This window comes from Dermacentor andersoni, chromosome 7, assembly GCF_023375885.2.
Source record: "Dermacentor andersoni chromosome 7, qqDerAnde1_hic_scaffold, whole genome shotgun sequence".
Lineage (NCBI taxonomy): Eukaryota > Metazoa > Arthropoda > Arachnida > Ixodida > Ixodidae > Dermacentor > Dermacentor andersoni.
Window position 1 is genome coordinate 178,444,770 of NC_092820.1, and position 12,080 is coordinate 178,456,849.

The window sequence follows — 12,080 nt, forward strand, 5'->3', positions numbered from 1 at the left end:
GCGGCATTTTCTTTAAGGAACATAGCAGGGTGGGTACAGAAAACTGAAAAAATGCAGGCATGAACAAACAACCAAAATATGATATACCACTAATTTCAACGCAATATACAATGAAAACAAACTACTAAACCACAAATATAGTACATAAAATAATTACAATACAACGTGTTATACAATACAGTTATTAGTGAGGGTCGAGTGGGGCTCCTTTAATACAATCCAGGTGTAGTCTACGACAAGACGTCATTAGAAAAGGTATTCCAAACAACAAGTTCCAGAAAATAATGAATACTTATAACAAATTATTCGTCGAGGTAAAGGTGTTATCATCTTACCGTGTCGTTTTGAAGTGACATAACCCGAAGAATACGCCAGAATATCTGAACTGTTAACATGCCCATTTGATAACTGGAAAGAGAACTTGAGGCGACAAATATGTCTCCTGCCCACTGCAAGCCACTTCTAGTCAACAGCTCTGCACTGCAAAGAGCTATGGAGGAATCGCAAGGCTTTCTTTTGCACTTGTTTTACATTACGCTAAGTGAAAGATCCCATATCATCACTTGACATGCGAACATAGGACGAATAAGCGCTTTATGCGCTAGAATGCGAACAGGGGGAGTAGTGTACTTTAACGTGAGATTTAGAAAAAAACTTTACGAAGGCAGTTTCCGGTAATTGTATCAATACACTTGATCCACGTTAGATAATTTGTGATCCCTAATCCAAGACGTTTTTGTTCTGTAACTTCTGGTAGACGTTATTATTGCCATACTGATACAATTAAAACTTTTCCTTCAGTGTTATATTCATATAAACTGTTTTGTGGTAATTTCCATTTGCCATTCCTGGCAGCAGCCCGTGACATTGCTATATTAGTTATTTAGTCCAATTTGGTCCTCAGCTGAAGATATTTCATGTACTTGTCACACTCTTCAGCATAAAATTTTACATTTACAGAAAGATCGGGGACAACATTGTTAAACAACAGAAACAAAAGCGCTAAAAGTATGGAACCATGGCGGACTGAAGGAACTTTACCAGAAGGGGTTTCCTTTAGGGATAAAGAAAGTAGGCATGTATCCACGATAGCAATTTCGTACTTTTTTATGTATTCCAAATTGCGAAGCAAGATTTTCTGCGAAATCTCAGCAAAAGTCTTTTGAAATTCCGTAAAAACTGCATCTACATGCTTTCCTTCAACGCAGGAGCAAAATCGTGGATGATTTAGAACATATGCGCGCTGGTTGAATAGCCACGGCGAAGCCTACGGTGTGCATTTGTTATGTTGAAGAAAAGAAAGAAACAAAAATGTGTTGATGCACTGTGTGGTGTAACGAACCCCCGCGGCGGTTCGCCACGGGAGAGGAAGGCACGGACGCGCTGGCTCGCCCGCAAAACCGCGCGGGCGAGCGCGGAAGCAGCACGCCGCGGTCATGGCCTCCGAGATTTACCCCCGCGCGCGCGCACCGTGGTGGATCTCGGAGGCAATGCCTCGACAGAAGAAGCGCGGGCTCCGCGCAACGCGGCTCGGCGCGCCAAGCGACGAGAAGACGGCGCTCTTCGTAGGCGCGATGTCGAAGCTAAACGGCAGGAGTAGTGCCCCACTGTGTTAGTGCTTTCGCAGTAGCCCCCGGAACTGGTGCGGGCTCCCCGATTTCTTGAATGCGAAGGATTTCTTGGCGAACATCAGCCACTCTGACAGTATCTATCGAGCCATCTACGTCTTGGTGCTCTCGTGGTCGTTTCGTTAACCTGGTATGTACCAAAATTGGCATAGTATGACAAGAGTGTATGATGAACATAAGTAATAGGTCATGGCATGAATGCCATGACATGTGTTTCATGTAGGTCATGAAACAGCTGCCTACGTCTTGGCGCTTTCGTGGTCGTTTCGTTAACTTGGTAAGTACAAAAATTGGCATACTATTAGTAGAGTGTATGACGAACATAAATGATAGGTCATGACATAAATAGTGTTGCAGCGCAACCAACAGTGCCGCCAGTCGATTTGATGTGCAGGGGGGGAAATCGCTCTCCACAGCCATCTTGTTTATACATCGTTGTCTCTCGTGTGAATATATTAAATACATCGCTATATGCGACTTCTGCAACGTAACAAATTTGTGAGAGATGCGGGGTACCCACGAAAAGCAACAACGGAGCTCCGCAGTGGTCGTCACCTCGGACTGGACAACACGACGGACGGACCCGACACAGCACGGCCCACATCAAGCCCGGCGGTTGTGCTGGCTCAGCCGCGAGGTCCAGGCACGTTCTGCGGCGACAACCACCTCGACGTGGAAGACTGCATCGCCACACATGAGCGTGTAAGTGCCCGCAACAAATGGGATCCGACCACTATGTTGGCTAACTTGGTCTTCTACCTACAAGGCACGGCGAAGGTGTGGTACATGCCAACTACGAGGAAAAGCTTAACGACTGGGACACCTGCAAACAGAAGCTGAGGGAATTGTGCGGCCATGCCCCCGGGCGGTAGACCACCGCTAAGAAAACTAGCGACCAGCGCCAAGACGTCCACAGAATCATACGTCTCTTACATCCAGGACGTGCTGGCTCAGCTGCTGTAAGGCCGACAGCGCTATGGCTGAGTCAGATAAGGTTGGGAACGTACTGAAGGGATCGCTGACGATGCTTTCAACCTGCTCATGTGCAAAAATTGTGAGCCTACGAACGCTGAGCTCTGAGTTCGAGCTCTTCCGTAACTCGCGTGAACCCCGCGAAGTAGCCTTACCTATCCCGGTTCAAGCAGAAAGGTCGAATAAGCGCAAAGCTATTCACCCCCCCCCCCCCCCGCGACCACGGAAAGAGCCCATACAAACTGACGAGTCCCCCACTCAGGACCCTAAGCCAGAGCCAAACATACTCGCGTGTTTGAAAGTAATTGAGGAATCACTCACGCAGATGAGAGAGGCCTTAGCCATTCAGTCTAGCACTGTCGAGCATATGGACGGTAACGTTCTCCCACCTAACACGTAGAGTTGGCATCCTCGAATCTAAAATGAAAATGATAGACTCTAGCAAAATCAAAACCATCCCCACTGGCACCATTGCAAAAGCTAAGGAAGTACAGCAGGATCCCGATGACACGCGTTCCCTGCAGGCTGTATGCTAGTTCAATAGCAATCAAGATGGCGGGACAAACCGGAAACCTAATTATCTGGCAGTGGAATAGCGCCCGCTTCATAAGGCGCAAGGCTGCTCTATTGCAGCTCATCAAAGCACAAGCGCTAATGCCGCACGTCTTGCTCTTGCAAGAAACACTTAGTAAGAAGGTAAATTTATCGGGCTACCGTTCGGTTAGCCAAAAAGGAAAAAAAATGGCAGGGGTATCGCCACATTCGTCAGAAAAGACACCTCTTTTCAGGAGCACAAAATCAAAATTTGTAACTCTGATAAGAAATCCGGTCTCGAGGCAGTGAATTGAAATCATCCCCCACCGAAAAATCCGACGTAACATTTTCATTCTCAACTTGTACAGCTCTCCTTATAAGCATAATCTCCGCTCAGTACTAAATAGGGTCGCAACCACTGCGAGATCGCAACGCTTAATAGTCGCAGGAGATTTCAACGCTCCCCACCCGGCTCGGGGTTATGTAACACGAACAAAGAAATGGGCCAGCCTGGTTGCAGCGAGTACAGACCTAAACCTAACGCTGGTCTCGCACCCACGTTTCCCCAAGAGGCTGGAAAACTCGGTTGCCAGAGACACGACGCCTGATCTCAGCGTCACTACAAATGCGCTTGCCAAGTGGTCCAACTTACAGGAGAACTTGGGGGGCGACCACTACATAATAGAACTCGGGATGGAAATAATAGCAGCTCCTCCCAATACCTATACATGCACAGACTGGGACCTCTTTAGGAAAATAAGAGGTGAAAATGAGGCAGTATACGACACCTTCAGTGAACTGCTTGTACAGATCGAGATGGATGTCGAGAAGGCCACCAAGGAAATAGTTACAGATTTTGATGCCCCAGGGATGGACGCAAGGTTAGCGCACCTCCTGGAAGCCAAACGCTCTCTCCTCGAGAGCTAGAAAACAGACTCAATCGCAAGCTACCGAAAAAGATCGCGGAGCTCAATAAACACATGGAGGAGCATTGCTCCGAACTTAATAAACAGCAGTGCAGAGACGCCTGCTCGGCAGCGGATGGAAAAATGCGCAAAGGAGATAAATGGACCCTCTTCAAAGATCTCTTAGACGATGGCCAATCCGAATGTAATCAGAGACTAGTCATAGACCGATTAATGAATAAGGAAAAAATGGAAGGCATATTAGAAGCCTCCATATTTCGGAAACTAGCCAACAAATACCTTCCAAGTCATAGACCGATTAATTAATAAAAAAAAAATGGAAGGCATCTCAGAAGCCTCCATATTTCGGAAACTAGCCAACAAATACCTTCCAATTGGCCAAAGCCCCGATTCTCCCCACCCCCCCACCCCCCTCTCTGTATGAGGGCTCGCCTGCCCCAGAGCTGGACGTCCCCTTCTCGGAAGCTGAGATCAGGGAAGTGCTGCACAATTCAAACGGAAGGTCTGCCCCAGGCCCCGACGGAGTTACAAACCGGCTCTTCAGAAATTTGGACGACAAAGCAATTCAAGCTTTAGTGAAAGAGATAAATGAGGCATGAGAGGAGGGCGTTGTACCGGAGAGTTGGAAGAAGGCCACAGTGGTCCTAATCCCCAAGCCAGGTAAATCACCCAGCTTGGAGAACCTCCGTCCTATCTCCCTTACTTCTTGCATTAGTAAAGTAGCGGAACATGCAGTGCATAACAGGATATCGAGACATATCGAACGCAACGAACTATTCCCGTATAATATGGTTGGTTTCAGGCCCTTGCTTTCAACGCAGGATGTCATGCTCCTGCTCAAAACAGAGATAACCGACTCTCAAAGCAAAGATGTAAAAGGGGTCCTCGCACTGGATCTAGCCAAGGCCTTCGATACAATTGCACATGATTATATCCTTCAGGAGATATCGGCCTTGAACTTGGGAGTTAAATTCTTCTTCTTCGTTGCATCCTCCCTCGAGAGCAGGACGGCGGCCATAAAGTTGAGGCAATCAGTCTCGGAATATTTCACACTCGGAAGAAGAGGTACTCCCCAAGGGGCAGTTATCTCACCCCTTCTGTTTAGTATAGCAATGCGCAAGTGGTCGGAAAGCCTTGCAGCAATTCCTTACGTAGGTCATGCATTATATTGTAGCACTCTTCAACGAAGCACACTAAACACACTGGTTTATTGTGGGCGAACTTGTGCCCGGAAACACAATATTAAGCGTTCACACACTTTAAAAGAAAAGTTAACAGGAGCCTATTCCACAGTCAACCGCGTCTCTCCGCGGAACGCACTTTTCACGCGCCCGAAGGCCAAGAGCCACGCCGTGGCTTCTCATTGGACGGCAGACTCGGGCGCTGCCGCGAGCGCGTGCACGGGAGACACGCGCTGTATCGCCATGCGCGAGGCGTTGCTGGCGCTCTTCTAATGGCGATGCGACGAGTAATGGGTTTTAGCGATGAGGCGCTTGGAGAGGTGCCTCACGAGAGTGCTCGTAACTGGCATGTGGAGAGCTCTCTGCGGCATTAATTCCCCTCCGAAAACGCATCGTCCCGATGCGTATGAAACAAATTTATCTATAGATGTGTTTTCATTGCCTGTCGTAGTAAGGCTTCATGCGGACTACGTGTACGACCTCCGCATGGATGTGCCGCTTTGATCGCTCTTGTTCATGAGGGATGACTTCGTAATTCAGGTCACCTACTCGGCGAATAACTTCCTAAGGTCCAAAGTATCGGCGAAGGAGTTTTTCACATAGTCGGCGACGACGCACTGGTGTCCACACCCACACTTTGTCGCCCGGGTAGTACTGAACTTCTCTGCGGCGCAGGTTGTGGTAGCTTGCGTCTCTACGTTGTTGCTGGCGGATACGGAACCGTGCCAACTGCCGGGCTTCTTCAGCTCGTTGTAGGAAGTCGTTGACGTCGTATGGGTTGTTGTCATCATCTACCGGCAACATAGCATCCAGTGTGGTTGTTATTGTGCCGCCATAGACCAGTTGAAATGGAGTGACCTGGGTTGTCTCCTGTACTGCCGCATTATAGGCGAAAGTGGCGTAAGGCAAGATTGCGTCCCATGTCTTATGTTCGATGTCGACATACATGGACAGCATGTCGGCCAGGCTTCGGTTTAGACGTTCCGTCAGGCCGTTTGTTTGGGGATGGTATGCAGTGCTTTTTCTGTGACTGGTGTGAGTCATCTTCATCAAACATTGCATCAAATCAGCTGTGAAGGCCGCTCCTCGATCGGTAATCACGACCATTGGTGCACCATGTCGCAGTACTATGTTACAAACGAAGAAATTTGCAACTTCAACTGCCGTTCCTCGCTCAAGGCAGCTAGTTTCAGCATATCGTGTTAAATAGTTCGTCGCTACTACGATCCATCTCTTCCCTGACGATGATGTTGGGAACGGGCCAAGAAGATCCATTCCAACTTGTTGAAATGGAGTCTTTGGTGGGTCTATGGGTTGAAGAAGGCCGGCCGGTTTCACGGGTGGTGTTTTGCGTCTTTGACATTCGCGACATGTCTTCACGTAATGCTGCACCGACGCTAACAATTTAGGCCAGAAGTATCTGAGGCGAATTCTGGGGAACGTCCGGCTGACACCTAAGTGACCCGACGATGGTTCATCATGGCAAGCTTCCAAAATTTCCGGTCGCATGGCTGACGGTACGACGAGTAAGAATTTTTCCTGGTTGCGTACAAAGTTTCTTTTGTAGAGCGCATTATCTCGGAGGCAAAATGACGATAAACCTCTCATAAACATGCGTGGGACTTGGACGTCGTATCCTTCGAGGTGTTTGATGAGTGGGAGCAATTCTGTGTCGGCCCGTTGAGGCTCGGCGATTTCCGAAGCTGTCATCGCTGTAAGAAACGGGAAATCTTCTTCTGAAGGAGTCGACTCCACTGGTGAGCGGGACAAGCAGTCAGCATTGTTATGTTTTCTTCCAGACCTGTACACGACAGTAATCTCGTATTCTTGGAGCCTGAGGCTCCACCTCGCAAGTCGTCCAGATGGGTCTTTCAGGTTTGCCAGCCAGCAAAGAGAATGGTGATCGCTGACTGCACGGAACGGCCTGCCGTAAGGGTATGGTCGGAACTTGCTGATGGCCCATATGACAGCCAAACACTCCTTTTCTGTCGCAGAGTAATTTGTTTCAGCTTTCGAGAGAGTGCGGCTAGCATACTCTATGACTTTCTCTTCCCCATTTTGCCACTGAACTAAAACCGCGCCGAGACCGAGATTGCTTGCATTTGTGTGGACTTCTGTGTCCGCTGTCTCGTCGAAGTGGGCGAGGATCGGTGGGGCTCGTAATCGTTCTTTTAATTCATTGAACGGAACCTCTTGTTCAGTATGCCACATGAAGGGCACGTCTTCTTTAGTAAGTTTCGTTAGAGGTTCGGCAATTTTCGAGAAGTTTTCTACAAATCGCCTGTAATAAGCGCATAGTCCCAAAAATTGCCGTACCGTCTTCTTGTTTGTAGGCTTTGGAAATCGTGCAACGGCAGCAGTCTTGTCGGGATCCGGACCAGTACCTTGCGCGCTAATTACGTGACCCAGGAAACGAAGTCCTTGGAATCCAAACTGGCACTTTTCCGGTTTAATGGTTAGGCCTGCCGAGCGGATGGTTTGAAGCACTAAACGCAGCCTCTGGACATGCTGGTCGAATGTTGCGGAAAATACCACTAAGTCGTCTAGGTAAACTAAGCATGACTGCCATTTAAGACCCGAGAGTACACTGTCCATCATGCGCTGGAATGTCGCTGGCGCACAGCAGAGGCCGAATGGAAGCGCTTTGAATTCATACAGGCCGTCTGGGGTTACGAAAGCAGTTTTTTCAGTCTCTTTCGTCTAGCATAATGCGTTGGCGGGCTAGTTGGTGCGAAACTATGAATACTTTGTTTAGCGCAAAACAACAGACACAAGAAAGACGACAGGACAAGGCGCCTTGTCGCCTTGTCCGCCTTGTACTGTCGTCTTTCTTGTGTCTGTTGTTTTGCGCTAAACAAAGTATTCATGGACTCTTTCGTCTACTTCAATTTGCCAATATCCGCTCTTGAGATCTAATGAAGAGAAAAATTTTGCATGTCGTAGGCGATGCAACGTGTCATCAATGCGGGGAAGGGCGTATACATCCCGCCTGGTCACACTGTTCAATTTCCGGTAATCAACACAGAATGTCAATGTCTTGTCCTTCTTTCTCACAAGGACTACGGGCGGCGCCCATGGGCTGTTTAATGGCTGAATGACATCGTCCTCAAGCATCTCTTGCACCTGACTCTTTATGACCTCTCGTTCAACCGGTGACACTCGGTACGGATGTTGGTATACTGGCCTAGTCGCTTCGTCTGTTATTATACGGTGTTTAACAATTGGTGTGCGCCGTACCTTTGACGAGGTGGAGAAACATTCTGCGAATTCATTTATAAGGTCCTCCATCATTTCTTTCTGGGCTGGCGACAGACTTTGGTTGATCGCAACTGATGTTACGGCGTCATGCATAGTTTGGACAGCAGGCGGCCTTGACGCTAAGCTACATACATCTGTGACCGCAGTATCGCTGTGCAGGAAGGCGATGGCTGTGTTCTTTGCGACGTGCTGAAATTCACTTCCGAAGTTCGTCAGCAATACATCAGCACACCCATCGCGTAGTTGAACAATTCCTCGTGCTACGCAAATAACTTTTTTCAACAGTAGCTCGACGTTGGCGTCCGCTATACCTTCCGAGTCGTCGAATGCTTCGTTTCTTACGCGAACCAGCATGCTGCATCGTGGGGGCACGGTTATGTCATCGTCGGTAACCCGCAAGGCAACGTGTTCTAGCTCCTCCGACTCTTGTATGTCTATAGCCTGCTTCGTAGAAAATGACATGCTAGAATTCTGCAGGTTGATTATGGCACCATTTGTTAGGAGAAAGTCCATTCCGAGTATTACATCCTTCGAACATTCTGGTAGCACGACAAAATCAGCGACGTAAGAAAAACCCCGAATTACGATTCTCGCTGTACATCTACCGAGGGGCGTAATGAGGTGCCCACCAGCCGTACGTATCTGGGGTCCACTCCACGGCATCAAAACCTTTTTCAATTCCTTGGTGAGTGCATATCTTACGACGGAATAATCGGCACCTGTGTCAACTAATGCACTCAATTCATGACCGTCTATTGTAATGCGCAAATCTGAAGAAATTCTCTGTTCACTTATCTTATTCATCCGCTTCTGTTCGTCGCGGCTGCTCGGTAAACTTGACGGAGGATCTTGGCTTTTTCGAACGTCAGCGGCCTCGCTTCCACAGGTCGCTCGCTTCAGTTTTCCGGACGTGGGCTCGGTGAAGGACGCCTTGGTGAAATCGAGGATGGCCGTGGACTTGGTGATCGGTAGCGTGCAGACGTTGATGATCGTGACTGGTGTTGGTATCTAGCAGCCGGATCCTGTTGTCTGGTCAAGTAGTCCTGAATTTCGATGGGTCTTTCGCCATTACGGGGATAAGGCGCATATATCGTAAAGCCGCGACGACCTGCTCTGCGATTTGGGCACATTCTGTAAAGGTGTCCAGCTTCCCCGCAGTGGAAACAGAGTGGCGTCCGGTCAGGTGCACGCCACACGTCACTTTTTCGTGGCCTCAGCTCTGCTAGAAGGGGTCCACTGCGCAGAGTCGGCTGGCGGCTGCTGTGGATCGCGAATGGAGAACTGTACCCGGTCGGTTGACATAACACATCAGCGTACGTTGGCACGCGACGTACCGGTGGTGGTAGGTCATAATAAACAGGCAGTTCCTCACGTCCTGGCTGCAGAATGGCGTGGCGAACTTCATCTCGGATGACGGCGGCGGGAGCTGAAACTGTCGGCGTGGCTTCCGGTAGCTGCAGCTTTCGAAGCTCCTCCTTTACGATTGATCTCACCAGTTCCCTTAGTGCTTCGGTGTTACTGCCTGGGCCTGCTGACAGGATATCGGCCGGTGCACTGGTGACATCACGATTGTAGTGATGGGCACGCTGCTGCAGCGCCTTCTCTATGGTCGTCGCTTCGGTGCGAAACTCAGCAACACTGTGTGGTGGGTTGCGGACGAGTCCTGCAAACAACTCCTGCTTAACGCCACGCATCAGATGGCGTAATTTCTTCTCTTCGGTCATGTTTGGGTCCGCGCGCGTGAAGAGACGGGACATGTCCTCGATATACATGCCGACACTCTCGTTAGTGCGCTGGTTTCTGGCTTGTAGAGCGTGCTCTGCCTTCCCTCGCCGATCGGTGCTGGCATACGTGGCAAGCAGCTGTCGCCGAAATTCTTCCCATGAAGATAGCGTCGCTTCATGATTGACGTACCACGTCCTCGCTGACTCTTCTAACGCGAAGTACACGTTGCGAAGCTTCCGTGTCTCGTCCCAGCCGTTGAAATCTGCCACTCGCTCGAAGTGCTCTAACCAGTCTTCCACATCTTCGAACGTATCGCTGAGGAAGGACTCGGCCGTGCGTGGTGGGCACACGATGAGCTGGGACGATGCCACTGGGCTGGTCATGGTTGCACCGTCGCTGGTAACTGTTGCCTGCACTGCTGCAGCAACAGGAAGCGGTCCGAACTCGGGTGAGTCTCCTCGGATGCGGCGGCTTGTGCGCTGGTGTACTGGAGTCAGTTCCCTGTGTTCCAATCGCTGAGGGTCGGGGCTCCGTTCTCTTACGGACTGGGGACTTCCAATCATACCCCGCACCTTCACCAGAAATGTAGCACTCTTCAATGAAGCACACTAAACACACTGGTTTATTGTGGGCGAACTTGTGCCCGGAAACTCAATATTAAGCATTCACACACTTTAAAAGAAGAGTTAACAGGAGCCTATTCCACAGTCAAGCGCGTTTCTCCGCGGAACGCACTTTTCACGCGCCCCGAAGGCCAAGAGCCACGCCGTGGCCTCTCATTGGACGGCAGACTCGGGCGTTGCCGCGAGCGCGTGCACGGGAGACACGCGCTGTATCGCCATGCGCGAGGCGTTGCTGGCGCTCTTCTAATGGCGATGCGACGAGTAATGGGTTTTAGCGATGAGGCGCTTGGAGAGGTACCTCACGAGAGTGCTCGTAACTGGCACGTGGAGAGCTCTCTGCGGCAATATGCTGACGATATTACAATCAGGTGTCATGGAGGATCGAAGGCTACGGTCGAACAAGCTCTACAGGAGGCTCTGGATGTTACAGAGGCTTTCTTGAAAGGTACTGGCACTCTCGCCTGGAAAGTCGGAACTCCTGCTATACAGACAGGCTAGACGAGGTGCTAGGGGACTCACGCCACTCGATCAGGTGCCCATTAGCGTTCGTACCAGAGATGGGCACATCATCCCGAGAGTAGACTCTATCAAAATACTAGGCCCAAATAAACTCAAACGGCTGCAACTTTAAGACTCTAGCCCAACTCACCACGAAAACTAAGATCATTATTAGATTAATTACGAGAATGTCCAACAAGAAAGGCGGCATAGGTGAGGACATTATCCTTAGGGCTCACCATGCTTTCCTCATGAGCTATGTCATTTACATAGTCGCGGCCCTCAATTGGACGAAAACGGAAATAGATAACTTAGACACGCTTATGCGCAAAAGTATCAAAAGGGTAATCGGCGTGCCAATCCCGGCTAGCACAGAGAAACTCATGATATTGGGAGTACACAACACAACTTCGGAATTATTAGAAGCACAAAGATCAGCACAAATTAATAGATTATCAAACTCCAAAGCAGGCAGAAGACTGCTGGATGCGGCAGGCCTCCGTCCCAGGTTCAATCAGGGAAATACCACGCAAATTGATATTGCAACTCCTTTATTGTAGACCCTTTTCCAAGAAATGTCCACCCCCAACACAATAAAGGTAGAAGGTTGGCGAGGGCTAGAACTTTCTTAAAGAACATATCCGGAACGGAGACCTTTGTTGACGCGGCGCGACACGCCAGTGCCAACAAGTTCTCCGTAGCCATAGTCGATGACAGGGGAGAACTCCTCTCGGC

At 49.5% G+C, this 12,080-nt stretch overlaps 1 protein-coding gene across 2 annotated transcripts in view; it reads left to right on the forward strand.

The window, feature by feature from the left end:
- The window catches only part of LOC129385247 (1,5-anhydro-D-fructose reductase-like), a 214,320-nt gene that overhangs the window by 8,674 nt on the left and 193,566 nt on the right, over positions 1 to 12,080 (forward strand). The window lies entirely within an intron of this gene.